This window comes from Salmo trutta, chromosome 20 (genome assembly GCF_901001165.1).
Source record: "Salmo trutta chromosome 20, fSalTru1.1, whole genome shotgun sequence".
NCBI classification, from domain to species: Eukaryota; Metazoa; Chordata; class Actinopteri; order Salmoniformes; family Salmonidae; genus Salmo; species Salmo trutta.
Genome location: NC_042976.1, coordinates 54,206,781 through 54,227,126, shown reverse-complemented (window position 1 = coordinate 54,227,126; position 20,346 = coordinate 54,206,781). Strand labels below are relative to the sequence as shown.

General features: G+C 42.5%; 1 protein-coding gene across 1 annotated transcript in view; it reads left to right on the top strand.

Moving 5' to 3' along the window:
- Positions 1 to 20,346, top strand: part of tbc1d4 (TBC1 domain family, member 4) — a 172,971-nt gene that overhangs the window by 15,579 nt on the left and 137,046 nt on the right. The window lies entirely within an intron of this gene.

The following is a 20,346-nucleotide window of genomic DNA, read 5'->3' as shown; positions in this document are numbered from 1 at the left end:
GTAACTGAGCTAAATGACTACTGCCCTTTAGCACTCACTTCCGTCATCATGAAGTGCATTGAGAGACTAGTCAAGGACCATATCACCTCCACCCTACCTGACACCCTAGACCCACTCCAAATTGCTTACCGCCACAATAGGTCCACAGACGACGCAATCGCCATCACACTGCCCTAATCCCATCTGGACAAGAGGAATACCTTTGTAAGAATGCTGTTCATTGATTACAGCTCAGAATTTAACACCATAGTACACTCCAAACTCGTCATTAAGCTCGAGACCCTGGGTCTCGACCCCGCCCTGTGCAACTGGGTCCTGGACTTCCTGACGGGCCGCCCCCAGGTGGTGAGGGTAGGTAACATCTCCACCCTGCTGATCTTCAACATTGGGTCCCCTCAAGGGTGCGTTCTCAGCCCTCTACTGTACTCCCTGTTCACCCATGACTGCGTGGCCATGCACGCCTCCAACTCAATCATCAAGTTTGCAGACGACACTACAGTGGCTTGATTACCAACGACAACGAGACGGCCTACAGGGAGGAGGTGAGGGCCCTCGGAGTGTGGTGTCAGGAAAATAACCTCACACTCAATGTTAACAATACCAAGGAGATGATCTTGGACTTCAGGAAACAGCAGAGGGAGCAGCCCCCTATCTACATTGACGGGACAGTAGTGGAGAAGGTGGAGAGTTTTAAGTTCCTCGGCGTACACATCACGGACAAACTGAAATGGTCCACCCACACAGACGGCGTGGTGAAGAAGGCGCAGCAGCGCCTCTTCAACCTCAGGAGGCTGAAGAAATTCAGCTTGTCACCAAAAACACTCACTAACTTTTACAAATGCACAATCGAGAGCATCCTGTCGGGCTGTATCACCGCCTGCTACGGCAGCTGCTCCGCCCATAACCGCAAGTCTCTCCAGAGGGTAGTGAGGTCTGCACAACGCATCACCGGGTGCAAACTACCTGCCCTCCAGGACACCTACACCACCCGATGTCACAGGAAGGCCAAAAAGATCACCAAGGACAACAACCACCCGAGCCACTGCCTGTTCACCCCGCTATCATCCAGAAGGCGAGGTCAGTACAGGTGCATCAAAGCAGGGACCAAGAGACTGAAAAACAGCTTCTATCTCAAGGCCATCAGACTGTTAAACAGCCATCACTAACATTGAGTGGCTGCTGCCAACATACTGACTCAACTCCACCCACTTTAATAATGGAAAAGATTGATGTAATTTATCACTAGCCACTTTTATATTATATAAAGTTTACTTACCCTATGTTACTCATCTTATGTATATACTGTACGCTATACAATCTACTGCATCTTGCCATCTGATGTAATTAAATGTATCACTGGCCACTTTAAACAATGCCACTTTTATACACTACTCAAAAAATAAAGGGAACACTTAAACAACACTGTAACTCCAAGTCAATCACACTTCTGTGAAATCAAACTGTCCACTTAGGAAGCAACGCTGATTGACGATAAATTTCACATGCTGTTGTGCAAATGGAATAGACAACAGGTGGAAATTATAGGCAATTAGCAAGACACCCCCAATAAAGGAGTGGTTCTGCAGGTGGGGACCACAGACCACTTCTCAGTTCCTATGCTTCCTGGCTGATGTTTTGGTCACTTTTTGAATGCTGGCGGTGCTTTCACTCTAGTGGTAGCATGAGACGGAGTCTACAACCCACACAAGTGGCTCAGGTAGTGCAGCTCATCCAGGATGGCACATCAATGGAGCTGTGGCAAGAAGGTTTGCTGTGTCTGTCAGCGTAGTGTCCAGAACATGGAGGCGTTACCAGGAGACAGGCCAGTACATCAGGAGACGTGGAGGAGGACGTAGGAGGGCAACAACACAGCAGCAGGGCCGCTACCTCCGCCTTTGTGCAAGGAGGAGCAGGTGGAGCACTGCCAGAGCCCTGCAAAATGACCTCCAGCAGGCCACAAATGTGCATGTGTCTACTCAAACGGTCAGAAACAGACTCCATGAGGGTGGTATGAGGGCCCGACGTCCACAGGTGGGGGTTGTGCTTACAGCCCAACATCGTGCAGGGCGTTTGGCATTTGCCAGAGAACACCAAGATTGGCAAATTCGCCACTGGCGCCCTGTGCTCTTCACAGATGAAAGCAGGTTCACACTGAGCACGTGACAGAGTCTGGAGACGCCGTGGAGAACGTTCTGCTGCCTGCAACATCCTCCAGCATGACCGGTTTGGCGGTGGGTCAGTCATGGTGTGGGTGGCATTTCTTTGGGGGGCCGCACAGCCCTCCATGTGCTCGCCAGAGGTAGCCTGACTGCCATTAGGTACCGAGATGAGATCCTCAGACCCCTTGTGAGACTATATACTGGTGCGGTTGGCCCTGGGTTCCTCCTAATACAAGACAATGCTAGACCTCATGTGGCTGGAGTGTGTCAGCAGTTCCTGCAAGAGGAAGGCATTGATGCTATGGACTGGCTGCCCGTTCCCCAGACCTGAATCCAATTGAGCACATCTGGGACATCATGTCTCGCTCCATCCACGTTGCACCACAGACTGTCCAGGAGTTGGCGGATGCTTTAGTCCAGTCTGGGAGGAGATCCCTCAGGAGACCATCCGCCACCTCATCAGGAGCATTGCTAGGCGTTGTAGGGTTGTCATACAGGCACGTGGAGGCCACACACACTACTGAGCCTCATTTTGACTTGTTTTAAGGACATTACATCAAAGTTGGATCAGCCTGTAGTGTGGTTTTCCACTTTAATTTTGAGTGTGACTCCAAATCCAGACCTCCATGGGTTGATAAATTGGATTTCCATTGATTATTTTTGTGTGATTTTGTTGTCAGCACATTCAACTATGTAAAGAAAAAAGTATTTAATACGATTATTTCTTTCTTTCAGATCTAGAATGTGTTGTTTAAGTGTTCCCTTTATTTTTTTGAGCAGTATATAATGTTCTCATACCCTACATTACTCATCTCATATGTATATACTGTACTCTATATCATCTACTGCATCGTGCCTATGCCGTTCGGCCATTACTCATTTATATTTTTTTATGTACATATTCGTATTCATTCCTTTACACTTGTGTGTGTGTATAAGGTAGTTGTCGTGAAATTGTTAGGTTATATTACTTGTTAGATATTACTGCATGGTCAGAACTAGAAGCACAAGCATTTCGCTACACTTGCATTAACACTTGCTAACCATGTGTATGTGACAAATACATTTGATTTTCTTGATTGACTGACATTCATGTCTTAAACTAACGATGGACTGTTGTTTCTCTTGGTTTATTTGAGCTGTTTTACCAAATAGGACCATCTTCTGTATACCACCCTTGTCACAACACAACTGATTAGCTAAAATGCATTAAGGACAGAACTTCCACAATTTAACTTTTGACAAGAGACACCTGTTTAATTTAATTGCATTCCAGGTGACTACCTCATGAAGCTGGTTGAGAGAATGCCAAGAGTGCAAAGCTGTCATCAAGGCAAAGGGTGGCTACTTTTGAAGAATATCAAATATATTTTGATTTGTTTAATGTATGTTTTGGTTATATATACACACTACCGTTCAAAAGTTTGGGGTCACTTAGAAATGTCCTTATTTTTGAAAGAAAAGCACATTTTGTTCATTTTAAAATAACATCAAATTGATCAGAAATACAGTGTAGACATTGTTTATGTTATTAATGACTATTGTAGCTGGAAACGGCAGATTCTTTATGGAATGTCTACATAGGCGTACAGAGGCCCATTATTAGCAACCATCACTCCTGTGTTCCAATGGCACGTTGTGTTAGCTAATCCAAGTTTATCATTTTAAAAGGCTAATTGATCATTAGAAAACCCTTTTGCAATTGTTAGCACAGCTGAAAACTGTTGTGCTGATTTAAATTGGCCTTCCTCAAAATGGCCAGAAACAAAGACCTTTCTTCTAAACTCATCAGTCTGTTCTTGTTCTGAGAAATGAAGGCTATTCCATGCGAGAAATTGCCAAGAAACGTAAGATCTCGTACAACGCTGTGTACTACTCCCTTCACAGAACAGCAAACTGTCTCTAACCAGAATAGAAAGAGTGGGAGGCCCCGGTGCACAACTGAGCAAGGGGACAATTACAGTAGAGTGTCTAGTTTGAGAAATAGACGCCTCACAAGTCCTCAACTGGCAGCTTCATTAAATAGTACCCGCAAAACACCAGTCTCAACGTCAACAGTGAAGGATGATACTCCGGTATGTTGTTCTTCTGTCCGGTGTCTGTTTTTTTCCCCCCATCTTAATCTTTTCTTTTTATTGGCCAGTCTGAGATATGGCTTTTTCTTTGCAACTCTGCCTAGAAGGCCAGCATCCCGTAGTCGCCTCTTCACTGTTGACGTTGAGATCCTCCACCAAATTTCACAGTGGGAGCGAGACCTGGAGAGTCCTATAAGCCACAGTGTCTTGCACCCACTGACATTTGGTGGAGGATCTGTGATGATCTTGGGGGTGCTTCAGCAAGGATGGAATGGGGCAGATTTGTATTTGAATCACATGAATCGAGCCACGTACAAGGTTGTCCTGGAAGAACTTGCTTCCTTCTGCTCTGACAATGTTCTCCAACTCTGAGGATTGGTTTTTCCAGCAGGACAATGCTCCATGCCACACAGCCAGGTCAATCAAGGTGTGGATGGAGGACCACCACATCAAGACCCTGTCATGGCCAGCCCAATCTCCAGACCTGAACACCATTGAAAACCTATGGAATGTGATCAAGAGGAAGCTGGATGGTCACTAGCCATCAAAGCCGAGCTGCTTGAATTTTTGCGCCAGGAGTGGCATAAAGTCACCCAACATCAATGTGAAAGACTGGTGGAGAGCATGCCAAAAGCTGTGATTGAAAATCAGGGTTATTCCACCAAATATTGATTTCTCAACACTTCCTCAGTTAAAACATTAGTATTGTGTTGTTTAAAAATGAATATGAACTTATTTTCTTTGCATTATTTGAGGTCTGACAACGCTGCATCTTTTTTGTTATTTTGACCAGTTGTCATTTTCTGCAAATAAATGGTCTAAATCAGTGGTTCTCAATCCTGGTCCCGGGGAACCAAAGGGTGTACGTTTTTGTTTTTGCCCTAGCACGTCACAACTGATTCAAATCATCAACGCCTTTTGGGCAAAAACAAAAATGTGCACCCTTTGGTTCCCCGGGACCAGGATTGAGAACCAGTGCTCTAAATTACATTTTGGGAGAAATGTTGTCAGTAGTTTGTAGAATAAAAAAAAAAGTTCATTTTACCCAAACGCATACCTATACATACTAAAACCAGAGAAACTGATAATTTTGCAGTGGTCTCGTAATTTTTTCCAGAGCTGTACAGTTGTAACCAAAGATTTGAGAATGACACAAATATTAATTTACAAAGTTTGCTGCTTCAGTGTCTTTTAGATATTTTTGTCAGATGTTATGGAATACTGAAGTATAATTACAAGCATTTCATAAGTGTCAAAGGCTTTTATTTACAATTACATGAAGTTGATGCTAAGAGTCAATATTTGCAGTGTTGGCTCTTCTTTTTCAAGACCTCTGCAATCCGCCCTGGCATGCTGTCAATTAACTTCTGGGCCACATTCTGACTGATGGCAGCCCATTCTTGCATAATCAATGCTTGGAGTTTGTCAGAATTTGTGGGTTTTTGTTTGTCCACCCGCCTCTTGAGGATTGACCACAAGTTCTCAATGGGATTAAGGTCTGGGGAGTTTCCTGGCCATGGACCCAAAATATCAATGTTTTGTTCCCCGAGCCACTTAGTTATCACTTTTGCCTTATGGCAAGGTGCTCCATCATGCTGGAAAAGTCATTGTTCGTCACAAAACTGTTCCTGGATGGTTGGGAGAAGTTACTCTCGGAGGATGTGTTGGTACCATTCTTTATTCATGGCTGTGTTCTTAACCAAGGGAGTGGGCTCACTCACAATTTTGCCTGAGAAGCAACCCCACACATGAATGGTCTCAGGATGCTTTACTGTTGGCGTGACACAGGACTGATGGCAGCGCTCACCTTGTCTTCTCCGGACAAGCTTTTTTCCAGATGCCCCAAACAATTGGAAAGGGTATTCATCAGAGAAAATGACTTTACCCCAGTCCTCAGCAGTCCAATCCCTGTACCTTTTGCAGAATATCAGTCTGTCCCTGATGTTTTTCCTGGAGAAAAGTGGCTTCTTTGCTGCTCTTCTTGACACCAGGCCATCCTCCAAAAGTCTTTGCCTCACTGTGTGTGCAGATGCACTCACACCTGCCTGCTGCCATTCCTGAGCAAGCTCTGTACTGGTGGTGCCCCGATCCCGCAGCTGAATCAACTTTAGGAGACGGTCCTGGCGCTTGCTGGACTTTCTTGGGCGCCGTGAAGTCTTCACAACACTTGAACCGCTCTCCTTGTAGTTCTTGATGATCCGATAAATGGTTGATTTAGGTGCAATCTTTCTGGCAGCAATATCCTTGCCTGTGAAGCCCTTTTTGTACAAAGCAATGATGACGTCACGTGTTTCCTTGCAGGTAACCATAGTTGACAGAGGAAGAACAATGATTCCAAGCACAACCCTCCTTTTGAAGCTTCCAATCTGTTATTTGAACTCAATCAGCATGACAGAGTGATCTCCAGCCTTGTCCTCGTCGACACTCACACCTGTGTTAACGAGAGAATCACTGACATGTCAGCTGGTCCTTTTGTGGCAGAGCTGAAATGCAGTGGAAATGTTTTTTGGGGGGATTCAGTTCAGTATATGCAAATTGCCATCATACAAACTGAGGCAGCAGACTTTGTGAAAATTATTATTTGTGTCATTCTGAAAACCTTTGGCCACGACTGTATATAGTGCCTTCGGAATGTAATTAGTTTTTGGTCACTGGCCTTAATGTAACACCCCATAATGTCAGAGGAGTTATGATATTAGAAATGTTTACAAACTAATTAAAAATGGAATGCTGAAATGTCTTGAGTCAAGTATTCAACCCCTTTGTTATGGCAAGCCTAAATAAGTTCAGGAGTTGCTTTAACAAGTCACAATAAATTGCATGGGCTCATAATGTGTGCAATAATAGTGTTTTAACATGATTTTGAATGACTACCTCATCTCTGTACCCCACAAAAACAATTATCTGTAAGGTCCCTCAGTTGAGCAGTGAATTTCAAACACAGATTCAACCACAAAGACCAGGAAGTTTTTCCAATGCCTTGTAAAGAAAAAAGCAGACCTTGAATATCCGTTTGAGCATGGTGAAGTTATTAATTATACTTTGGATAGTGTATCAGTACACCCAGTCACGACCAAGATACAGGCGTCCTTCCTAACTCGGTTGCCAAAGAGAAGGAAAACCACTCAGGGATTTCACTATGAGGCCAATGGTGACTTTTTAAAACAGTTACAGAATTTAATGGTTGTGATGGTAGAACATTGAGGATGGATCACATTGTAGCTACTCCACAATAATAACCAAAATGAAAAGGAATCCTGTATAGTATATAAAAAAATGCATCCTGTTTTTAGCAAGGCACTAAAGTAATGTTGCAAAAACAATTGGCAAAGCAATTTACTTTTTGTCCTGAATACAAAGTGTTATGTTTGGGGCAAATCCAAAACAACATATTACTGAGTACCATTCTCCATATTTTCAAGCATAGTGGTGGCTGCATCATGTTATGGGCATGCTTGTAACCGTTATGGACTGGGGAGATTTCCAGGATAAAGAACCATTCATTCTCGCTGTCAATTCTGTTGTAACTAGGGTTGGGCGATATCTAGATAGTCATATCGTCCTTCACTCACACTGGGATTTACGTTATTACCGGCTTAGTAAACAAGGGGTCGCCCAAAAAACGCAAAGCCCATTGGGAATCTATTACCAGAATGCTACTAAAATTAGCACAAGTAATAGTGAATTTCAAATGGAGGCTGCTTGCTGAATATGTTAATGAGCGCAATTTGAAAATTAACAAATTGCAAAGACGGCAGTCCCGCTCCTAAAGTTATACATATATACAGTTGAAGTCAGAAGTTTACATACACTTAGGTTGGAGTCATTAAAACTTGTTTTTCATCCACTCCACAAATTTCTTGTTAACAAACTATAGTTTTGGCAAGTCGTTTAGGACGTCTACTTTGTGCATGACACAAGTCATTTTTCCATTGTTTGCAGACAGGTTATATCACTTGTAATTCTCTATCACAATTCCAGTGGGTCAGAAGTTTACATGCACTAAGTTGACTGTGTCTTTAAACAGCTTTGAAAATTCCAGAAAATGTCATGGCTTTAGAAGCTTCTGATAGGCTAATTGACATAATTTGAGTCAATTGGAGGTGTACCTGTGGATGTATTTCAAGGCCTCCTTCAAACTCAGTGCCTCTTTGCTTGACATCATGGGAAAATCAAAATAAATCAGCCAAGACCTCAGAAAAAAAATTGTAGACCTCCACAAGTCTGGTTCATCCTTGGCAGCAATTTCCAAACGCCTGAAGGTACCATGTTCATCTGTACAAACAATAGTACGCAAGTATAAACACCATGGGACCACACAGCCGTCATATCGCTCAGGAAGGAGACACGTTCTGTCTCCTAGAGATGAACGTACTTTGGTGCGAAAAGTGCAAATCAATTCCAGAACAACAGCAAGGGACCCTGTGAAGATGCTGGAGGAAACAAGTACAAAAGTATCTATATCCACAGTAAAACGAGTCCTATATCGACATAACCTGAAAGGCCGCTCAGCAAGGAATAAGCCACTGCTCCAAAACCGCCATAAAAAAGCTAGACTACCGTTTGCAACTGCACTGGGGACAAAGATCGTACTTTTTGGAGAAATTCCCTCTAGTCTGATGAAACAGAAATAGAACTGTTTGGCCAGAATGACCATCGTTATCTTTGGAGGAAAAAGGGGGAGAACACCATCCCAACCGTGAAGCACGGGAGTGGCAGCATCATGTTGTGGGGGTGCTTTGCTGCAGGAGGGACTGGTGCACTTAACAAAATAGGTCGCATCATGAGGAGGAAAATGATGTGGCTATATTGAAGCAACATCTCAAGACATCAGTCAGGAAGTTAAAGCTTGGTTGCAAATGGGTCTTCCAAATGGACAATTTATTTTAATTGTATTTATTTATTTCACCTTTATTTAACCAGGTAGGCAAGTTGAGAACAAGTTCTCATTTACAATTGCGACCTGGCCAAGATAAAGCAAGCAGTTTGACACATACAACAACAGTTACACATGGAGTAAAACAAACATAGTCAATAATATAGTAGAAAAATAAGTCTATATACAAAGTGAGCAAATGAGGTGCGATAAGGGAGGTAAAGGCAAAAAAGTCCATGGTGGCGAAGTAAATACAATATAGCAAGTAAAACACTGGAATGGTAGATTTGCAGTGGAAGATGGTGCAAAGGAGCAAAGTAAATACAGTAGGGGAAGAGGTAGTTGTTTGGGCTAAATTATAGATGGGCTATGTACAGGTGCAGTGATCTGTGAGCTGCTCTGACAGCTGGTGCTTAAAGCTAGTGAGGGAGATAAGTGTTTCCAGTTTCAGAGATTTTTCTAGTTCGTTCCAGTCATTGGCAGCAGAGAACTGGAAAGAGAGGCGGCCGAAGGAGGAATTGGCTTTGGGGGTGACCAGAGAGATATACCTGCTGGAGCGCGTGCTACAGGTGGGTGCTGCTATGGTGACCAGCGAGCTAAGGGGGAACTTTACCTAGCAGGGTCTTGTAGATGACCTGGAGCCAGTGGGTTTGGCGACGGGTATGAAGCGAGGGCCAGCCAACGAGAGCGTACAGGTCGCAGTGGCCAAAGCATACTTCCAAAGTTGTGGCAAAATGGCTTATGGACAACAAAGTCAAGGTTTTATAGTGGCCATCACAAATTCCTGCCCTCAATCCTATTGAACATTTGTTGGCAGAAATGAGAAAGCGTGTGCGAGCCAGGAGGCCTACAAACCTGACTCAGTTACACCAGCTCTGTCAGGAGGAATGAGCCAAAATTCACCCAACTTATTGTTGGAAGCTTGTGGAAGGCTACCCGAAATGTTTGACCCAAGTTAAACAATTTTAAAGGCAATGCTACCAAATACTAATTGAGTGTATGTAAACTTCTCACCCACTGGGAATGAGATGAAAGAAATAAAAGCTGAAATAAATCGTTCTCTACTATTGTTCTGACATTTCACATTCTTAAAATACAGTGGTGATCCTAACTGACTTAAGACAGGGAATTTTTACTAGGATTAAATGTCAGGAATTGTGAAACTGAGTTCAAATGTATTTGGTTAAGGTGTATGTAAACTTCCGACTTCAACTGTATGTAGTAGAAAGCGATGGGTTAGAAGAAGCCTACATAACCAACCCATAAAGTAAAAATGTTAACATCCACATATGGCCAGTTATGTAAACTTAACATTGATTTGTCCTGCAGTAGATGTTGTTCAATTGGTAACGTACATTTTTTGCTTCTTCTAATGCCTCTTAAAGGGAAAGTAATCTAAAAGTAACTGAATGTAATCAGATTATGTTACCGAGTTTGGGTAATCCAAAAGTTATGTTACAGATTACATTTTTGGAGAGGTAAACAGTTTACATTTAGGAAGTAACCTACCCAATCCTTGTACATTCCACGAAAGTAGGGAAATGTCGCCACACTGTGGCAAAGTGGTCGAGTTACCAAGAACGAAGAACGCAGCTAGCTGCGAGAACTAATGTGAATGGCAGGACACATTCATAATCCCTAGCTGTGTATTGCCACTTTCCATGTTGTCTGTTGTCTGTAGCTTGTGAGGTGTGGAAACACTTGGTTGTTTTTATGGATTTTGTCTTGTTGCTTTTTGTTCTATGTTGCTCTGTCTGTATGCTACATCTTGCTTGTCCTATGTTGCTCTGTCTGTATGCTATGTCTTGCTTGTCCTATGTTACTCTGCGTGTGCTCACTGTTCTATGATTGTCTATATTGTAATTGTTTTTAATAACCTGCCCAGGGACTGCGGTTGAAAATTAGCCGGCTGGCTAAAACCGGCACTTTTACTGAAACGTTGATTAATGTGCACTGTCCCTGTAAAAATAAAATAAACTCAATAAACTCAATACCAGAAGCCTTAAGAATTTTTTATTTTGTCCTCAAATACATTAAAATTGTAGCAGTAGGGCTGGCGCAACACTCAAAGAGAGAAGGACAAATGAAAAACACAAAAATGTTCAATCCCTAACAGTTTTGGTATGAGTTCTGCCACAAACTGTGTTGTTCTGCCCTTCTCAATTTTTTTTATTCCAACCCTGCGATTTTGATATTAGAACACCTGGAACGTCCCTCGGTCAATTAGCTTGTTTAATAGCTTTGTTTGCTGTTAGATGCTCTTCATACGGTCTCTTGATGGTGGTGATGCGTGTCTCGTGGTCACCTGTGTTTCCTTCCAGGTCAATAATGTGGGTTGTGTGGTCAGCCAGGGAGGTTTGCACTGATAAGTCCAGATGATTAAATCGAGCGTTCATGTCCTCTTCCATTTTCTTGATAGCTGCTAATTTCACTGTCATTGAAGGCTCCGGGGGTTTAGGCACTATGGGACTTTGCCGTCTTTCTTGCCTGGTTGTTTTTGGATTAATTAGTCTCCCCTTGGCCGTGTTTCTCATAGTCGGAGAAAGATCTACTCCATGTGGTGCTCACTATCGCCCCCCCTTTTGGACACATTTAACCCCTTATTTTTGTTTCCACTAAACTACCTCCATACTTCCATTCATTTGTATGGGTTACCGTCAGACGAGTCCAGTGAGTCTCATCTTTCCAGAGTGTAGGCCAAACCGTTTGGACGCAACAGACGTTTTCGTTAGAAAGATTTTCTTAATGTCTCATGGTCTGACAAACACCACTGTAGCTCGGCCACCTTCCACCGCAGATGCGGAAGGCCGATATATGTGGTGGATTGACACACAGCCCTTGTAAAAATACAACAACATATCTCTTGCTTAAACTGATGGATTTTGATGGGGATTTTTTTTATTATGTTACTTAGATTTACGCACTGGTGAATCAATAGACTCTTAAGGATTAAAGATTGTTTCCAATCCCTTCTCTCTTCCCTTGGCGCTACAGCCTACTGCTGCAGACTAGACTAAACCTAGGGAACCAGTGCCTCCACTGCCTGGGGATTGGGTTCACTGCAAATAATTAATTTAATTAAATGGTGGCACAGGGTTACTTTACCTATGAATAACAAATGGACTGTTAAATTGTTAAACAGACATCCTGTATCATGTTTTCTATTATTGGCCTAGAGGTGCTAGACAAATCATGGCTTACCAAGGCCATATAGGCTAGCAGTGATTCCACCCCCCTCCCTCAGAGCTATTTTGGGCTCAGAATTGCCCTGGCTTTTCAGCAAGACAAGGCTGTCTGCTTTTGTGACATGAACTTAGCTGTCTCTGCATCTTTTTGACTGGATGATTTTGAAGGTCTTTGGTTTTGAAGGTCTTTGAACATGTTTAATAGAGGAAGGGTTGTGAAACTAGACACCAGACAACATAGAGAATATTCCACAGTCTCTCTAGACAGACGGGTTGCCTCCCACAATGTACCAATGTTTCAGCGTACATGTCTGTACTTAGACCAACGTTACTTTGGCAGAGAGCAAAGGGCAGAGCTAGGACCTGTGCCGGAAGTCCGTCCAGAGCCCATCTGTTCATGTTATTTCTAAACATTCCTGGTAGCTAGCTAAATGGAGCTCGTGGAGGATATTTTCAGTGAGTGTGTTTTGCAAGTGAGTAGTTTGCATGCGCCATGACATTAGCATTACAAGCTTACAACCACTGACTGGCTGTGGAAAAAATTTGCAGAGCCATCTGTGTGGGCATTGTCTGCCTGTTTCCAATTTTTAAACCCTGCCTACCCAAACTTGTGATTTGTTGGAAGAGTTGTCTGTCTGAAGAGCACCCTGACCAAATTAGCCAAGACACAATCCAAAATGATTCCCAGACCTAGTGCTGTTGCCCTAGGTCTGGGATTTCCTAGACCAGTGATCATAGATTAAGCTGTGGGACGATTTTTAGTCTTGAGTGGATGGTAACATACTGTAAGGGTGTGTTCAGTCTCTGGTCTGTTGCATGTAGAATAACCTAGCCTGTTCATGGCATCGATGTTGCTGGGATACAGAGGTCCAGTATCTTTGGGCTAGTTTTGCGAGCACGGTGTAGCCTACTCCTCATTTTTGTCTCATAATATGAAATTACACTAGGCTACCTGTAGCCTTTATTGATTCTGCTTCTCAGACATAATGTAATGTGGCCCCTTGAAAGCGCCTCGGCTATGTTTGTCTGTCTGTTGTTGGTAGGGTACACTATAGATTTTTAAATGCCAACACAAAACCTTCTCTGGAGATATGAACGGGCATTTTACTTGTCTGTAAAGGAATGTGGCTTCTGAAGCAGGACTAACATCCATTGGGGTGACCAGAACTGTCAATCAAATAATCTTGAGCTGCTGACTGATCTCTCCTAAAAATAAGTACTTTGAAGTTTAAATACCGTGACTTACCAAGACATTTAGTAGAAATAAAGCACATCTAGCTACCATTTAATAAAAAACAGCATAAAAAAAACACTGCAGCACATCAATCAGTGACATTTGTTGTTGTTAGGGAAAAAATACAGAACATTTTATGCAGGAGCAGAATTCTGTAAAACTTTTTTTTTTTAATTGTGGGAAAGTTACCAGTTGTTGCGATGGACATGTTACCGTAGCTGTGTTCTATGTCTGTAAAGGGTTGCCCGGCCCTAGCGGTCCATATGTACTAGGACCATTATTTTGCATTGTAAATTGACATGGAATTTTATTTTTACAAATTTGGAAAACCGATACAAAAATGGCAGTTTAAACTTTAAGCAAAATTGTCAATTTGTCACATCCATACTACCAATAGGTGCCCTTCTTTGAGAGGCATTGGGGAAAAACTCCCTGGTCTTTGTGGTTGAATCGGTTTGAAATTCACTGCTCGACTGAGGGACCTTAGACCTTAAAGATGTGTGGGGTACAGAGATGAGATAGTGGTAAAAAAAAGAATGTTAAACACTATTGAGTCAATGCAACTTATGTGACTTGTTACTCCTGAACTTATTTAGGCTTGCCATAACAAAGGGGATGCATACTTATTGACTCAAAACAGCTTTTCCTTTTTAATTAGTTTGTAAAAATTTGGAAAGACATTATTGTAGGCCAGTGACAAATCTAAATGTAATCCATTTTAAATTCAGGCTATAACACAAAATGTGGAAAAAGTAATTGGGTGTGAATCCTTTCTGAAGGCACTGTATATCTCTCTATTATGCATGATAATACCTTGGAACAGATTAAAAAAATTAAAGTTACTTGTTGGTGTTTTTAGTCTTATGTCTTTTTTGTCCAACAATTAAAAATAAATATATGTATTATTTTTTGCTCTGAAAACCTGGGGGGCCAAATTAAACCCAGGGGCCGCCATTTGGGGTATTATTTATATTCATGTGGTTGTTGCTTGTTATTCACTTCATACAATCCTAAATATGCATTAACATTATTTATTTTTGCAGTAAAAAGATAAGAGAAACTGAAAACTTGGTCTTTACACAAAATGAGTCCCTTTTGGGTAGTGTAACTTGTTCAAAAATGTTTTTTTATTACACCTAATTTTAACATTGTCATGATGAGCACATGTTCAACTTACTAAAAAACATGTTTTCCATCTCAAGAGGTTAAATAAAAATGACTATATTAAGTGCCTTTTAATTGCCAAATAAAGTAACAGGTTTGACCGTAAGAGGGTTGATGATTTCATCGTAAATCAGCCATAACTCCCCAGGGGGAATGGAAGCTTCTTGTATGCAACATGGAGGGGCAATTGAATGCAAGCTTCACATTTTATTTTATTTTTGTTAACACTTTACTTGACACCTAATGTCATAACACATTATGATGCGGTCATAACCATGTCATAACAGCTGACATATACATATTATGACAAGTTATTTAGACCTGTGAAATATATTGCCTTATTTTATGGCTGGTTATGACACCTACATAAGTGTCAAACCCACAAAACCTACCACACAAGGCAAAACATTCCATTACACCATACCCTACTTGTCAACAGTATTTTTATGTTATATACATTGCCATATAAATGACATTATTGAATTATCATAGTAATTGCGCAGACATTGATGTCAGACATGTACCTACCCCAATTCTCTGTTGCTGATGACTGGGATGAATGCAGCAGCAGATTTCAGGAGCAGGACAACACACCCTCTTTTTGACTGATGACTAGGGCTGTTATGGTGACCGTATTACATTTACATTACATTACATTTAAGTCATTTAGCAGACGCTCTTATCCAGAGCGACTTACAAATTGGTGCATTCACCTATAATATCCAGTCGAACAACCACTTTACAATAGTGCATCTAAATCTTTTAAAGGGGGGGGGGTTAGAAGGATTACTTTATCCTATCCCAGGTATTCCTTAAAGAGGTGGGGTTTCAGGTGTTTCCGGAAGGTGGTGATTGACTCCGCTGTCCTGGCATCGTGAGGGAGCTTGTTCCACCATTGGGGTGCCAGAGTGGCGAACAGTTTTGACTGGGCTGAGCGGGAACTGTGCTTCCTCAGAGGTAGGGAGGCAAGCAGGCCAGAGGTGGATGAACGCAGTGCCCTTGTTTGGGTGTAGGGCCTGATCAGAGCCTGAAGGTACGGAGGCGCCGTTCCCCTCACAGCTCCGTAGGCAAGCACCATGGTCTTGTAGCGGATGCGAGCTTCAACTGGAAGCCAGTGGAGAGAGTGGAGGAGCGGGGTGACGTGAGAGAACTTGGGAAGGTTGAACACCAGACGGGCTGCGGCGTTCTGGATGAGTTGTAGGGGTTTGATGGCACAGGCAGGGAGCCCAGCCAACAGCGAGTTGCAGTAATCCAGACGGGAGATGACAAGTGCCTGGATTAGGACCTGCGCCGCTTCCTGTGTGAGGCAGGGTCGTACTCTGCGAATGTTGTAGAGCATGAACCTACAGGATCGGGTCACCGCCTTGATGTTAGTGGAGAACGACAGGGTGTTGTCCAGGATCACGCCAAGGTTCTTAGCACTCTGGGAGGAGGACACAAGGGAGTTGTCAACCGTGATGGCGAGATCATGGAACGGGCAGTCCTTCCCCGGGAGGAAGAGCAGCTCCGTCTTGCCGAGGTTCAGCTTGAGGTGGTGATCCGTCATCCACACTGATATGTCTGCCAGACATGCAGAGATGCGATTCGCCACCTGGTTGTCAGAAGGGGGAAAGGAGAAGATTAATTGTGTGTCGTCTGCATAGCAATGATAGGAGAGACCGTGTGAGGATATGACAGAGCCAAATGACTTGGTGTATAGCGAGAATAGGAGAGGGCCTAGAACAGAGCCCTGGGGGACACCAGTGGTGAGAGCACGTGGTGCGGAGACAGATTCTCGCCACGCCACCTGGTAGGAGCGACCTGTCAGGTAGGACGCAATCCAAGCGTGGGCCGCGCCGGAGATGCCCAGCTCGGAGAGGGTGGAGAGGAGGATCTGATGGTTCACAGTATCAAAGGCAGCAGATAGGTCTAGAAAGATGAGAGCAGAGGAGAGAGAGTTAGCTTTAGCAGTGCGGAGAGCCTCCGTGACACAGAGGAGCAGTCTCAGTTGAATGCCCAGTCTTGAAACCTGACTGATTAGGATCAAGAAGGTCGTTCTGAGAGAGATAGCAGGAGAGCTGGCCAAGGACGGCCACACGAGTCATTAAGGCAGTCAAATTCCACATAACCGCTTAGTCACGGTAATTAGGCTTCTCCAAGCTCTGATGATGCTGATGGTCATTAGTAGCCTACCAAACTTGCTAACTGCCTGGTATTCAGCACTATTATCCCTCAAATCTAATTAAACACTTCATGTGAGTTCATGTTGGACAACAGAGCGATGACCTCTATAAAAAGAAGAGCCCATCAGCTTTCTATAGGCTAGGCATACTATAAGCACATTGCTTCTCCTCCATTCGCTATTTAAGTGCATAGATTCCATGGATTTTTTCCCCTTGCCCATCATTTTGAGACAGGCGCATGATAATTCTCTATTATAAATACAAATAAATTTCACACATTTATTTAGTATATGTAAAGACATATTAAATCAAGAATAGTCTGATGGGTGACAATATTAGTCTATCACTTGTGAATTATATATCATCACCTGTGAATGATGCCCAGCATAAGGCAAGAAACAATGCCTTTAAAAAAAAAAAAACTCATGTAGTCTAGCTCATAGGCCTATATGTTTTGATAAGATTTGTATAATCCGCTTTACAAATGGTGTAGAGCCTAACTGGCATACATAAGCAGCGCGTGAATTTCAATTTGGGGGAAGATAATTTCACCATTAAAAACACACCTTTATAATTAAAGCATTACATGCATAATCAAAAGTGACCGCAAATGTGATAATGGTGTTTCCCCGCTAATGGAACATTCACGCTTATAGCCTAATGCCGTGGGCGCATTGCTGCGCTTTATACTGTGAAGAAATATCCTAATAGTTTATCAACATTGCGTTTCAAAGTTTTTTTTGATGCTAGTGGTTGTATTAATTAGTGATTAATTGCATCCCACAACTGTCCCAGACTATGTTTGGAATATTTTTTTCTCGCATAGAATAGGTCAACTTTTGTACTATAGATTGATATACGCTAGTGCTTTTGCTGTTTTGTTAGGCCTACTCGTCTTGTTGGCTGACGAAAAGTAAATGTGGACAGTTCTTCCAATGTCTTCAATATGCACCTTGCAATTGGATAACGACGTGCTCAGTTGCATCCCCGATGTGTCTGTCTTCACTTGTAGCCTGTGAGAAGGACCCGATCACGTGATGAGAGAGGATGTGAGTGAGAGGTGCTACGGAGCACGCAGCACTCAGGGTGAAGTGAATTATTATATTTAGCCCAAGGGCACTGGCCGTAAAAGGCATTTTTTTTTTTTTTTAAAGTAGGCATTACAGGGATGCCACCGGGAAATTGTGAATGAGAGACGAAGTGTTTACAGCCTGTGCAAAAACAAAGCAGAGCTCATGCCTTTCATGTGACGACTTTTTTCAAATAATCATTATAGTCGCGTCATGCAGCCTTACAATGTATTAAAAATCAAAACATCTAGCCCAACATTTGTATCACAACTAAAGTTGCATAAATAACTCTAAATTAAGCATATAGGAGTGGCTGTTTCTTTGTTAACCGCTCAACACAGAATAGCTGCATGTGTGCACTCCCTCAAATTGTTTGGAGAAAATATCCTTTCTATTTTATTCAGCTTTGTTGAATTGTTCTTCATACTAGAAAATAGTTTAAAATAATGCCACGGAATTCTAAGCAAATCTAATCTGCTAAGTACCCCACAGCCATATGGTATCGCCAGATCAGGACCTAACACGAGGACAACTCAGTGTACGCTATTGTGTTCTTATGAAATGGACTACATTTTCTTCATATCATGTTTCTTTAGATATGTCTAAAATAAATAGTGGATTTGTTGTGATGCCGTAAGCTATATTACATGGCTTTATTACACTTTTTAAAATGTAGATGTTCCAAAGGTCTGCTTCAGTGGCTTGTAGGCTGTGTGTGGAAGCCAGGAGATGCTAAATGTGTTAATTACCGGTCAATTACCGTGGGACCGGCAGTTATTTGCTTGACAATCACCGGCTGACGAAATTTCATGACCGCCACTGCCCTATTGATGACTGACATAAGGGCATGTACCTGATAGGCACATCTGGCTTATGTGATTCTGATGGTCTTCATGCTTCTTGACAGTGTCTTAAAGTGTATTTTCTTAGTCGAAGTAAAGTGACACAGTATAGTCATAATGGTTCATGATAGTGTCCATGTTTAAACATGACTATAAATGATTTTGGCAATGAGAAGCCCTTTATATACTTCCCCCAGAGTCAAATGAACTAGCGTTAGCGCAGTTTCTAACTAGCATTAGTGCAATGACTGGAAGTCTATGGTAACTGTTAGTGTAGCACATGGGGATGTGTGAAACTTACTCCTCAACCTTGTGTCCTGCTTGAGTTGCCTCATTAGATAACTTTTGAGGTGGCGCGACCGGCTGAGACACTTGAGAGGGGAGGTTACATGTGTTTGTAAGGCAGAGGTCCCGAGTTCGCGCCAGTGTGACGTCCTTTACACTAGCATGCTACAAGATACCATATACTTCCAGTTATTGCGCTAACGCTAGTTAGCATTGATACATGAAACTACCTCGAACTTTCTTCATACTGGATGCAGAGAAATTCAAATGTTATCCATGAGTCCATCTGACTCTTGGGAAGTAGATAAAGGGCCTCTCTGCCAAAAATCCCGAAGTATCCCTTTAACTTAAAAGCAGTGGCGTAGTACGCACCCCCGCGAAGAGGTATTGAAAATCATACCGTCGGTATGTGCAACAGACCAACTGCCCCTCTTATCGGAGTTAGAGCGGTAGGGTGTGTGCAGCACTGTTGATACAGGGAGGTTTAGTTTGGTTTAGCGTTCATTCATTGCCACCTTAAATAAGTAGGCTAATTTGTTTGACCTTGGGTTGTGTTTCTGAAAAGCAGAAGCTTTTTTAAGAGCTGGCCATTCAGTCGCCATTACTCCTGTGTCTGGCAGATTTAAGGCGGAATTGTTATTGATTGAGAGTTATTTTGTTCACACCATTCCATTTTTTCTACGCTGCCAGATGGAATGCATTCACATTTCCCTAGAATTGGCAAAAGGATAGACAGCATTGACTTGTATGCCTCTGCATTGTGTAGTTTGGTTTAGTCTCTCTCTCTCTCCCTCTCTCCCAGTGTATATAACCAAGTTATTGTTACTAATTGTGTATTTATTATTACTTTTATTATTATTTCTCTATTTTCTTTTTCTCTGCATTGTTTGGAAGGGCCCAAGTCAGCATTTCACTGTTCGTCTACACCTGTTGTTTACGAAGCATGTGATAAAACACTTTTTTGTTTGATTTCCCTGAGCCCTTGCACTGCATTTTCCAATGTTTTTTGGCATGATGCCTCTGCTTATTTTGCCTCCACCTTTGTGTAACACAATAGAGGAAGAAGACCGTTGACTTCAGTCTCTCATTTGTTCCAAAGTCTGTTGTATTTTTCCAGGTCTCGAGCCTTGTGTATATAGCCTTGTATGGTTGTCCTGTTCAGGTTGCATCTATGTGAGAGCTGTTTCCTGGCTCACGGCCTAATTCTGGTTTGTCCCACAATGATACATCTTGTTATTGTTCATCTTTTTATATTCTGTTTGTACAGCCTCATGCTTTTTCGGGGTGTGCAGAT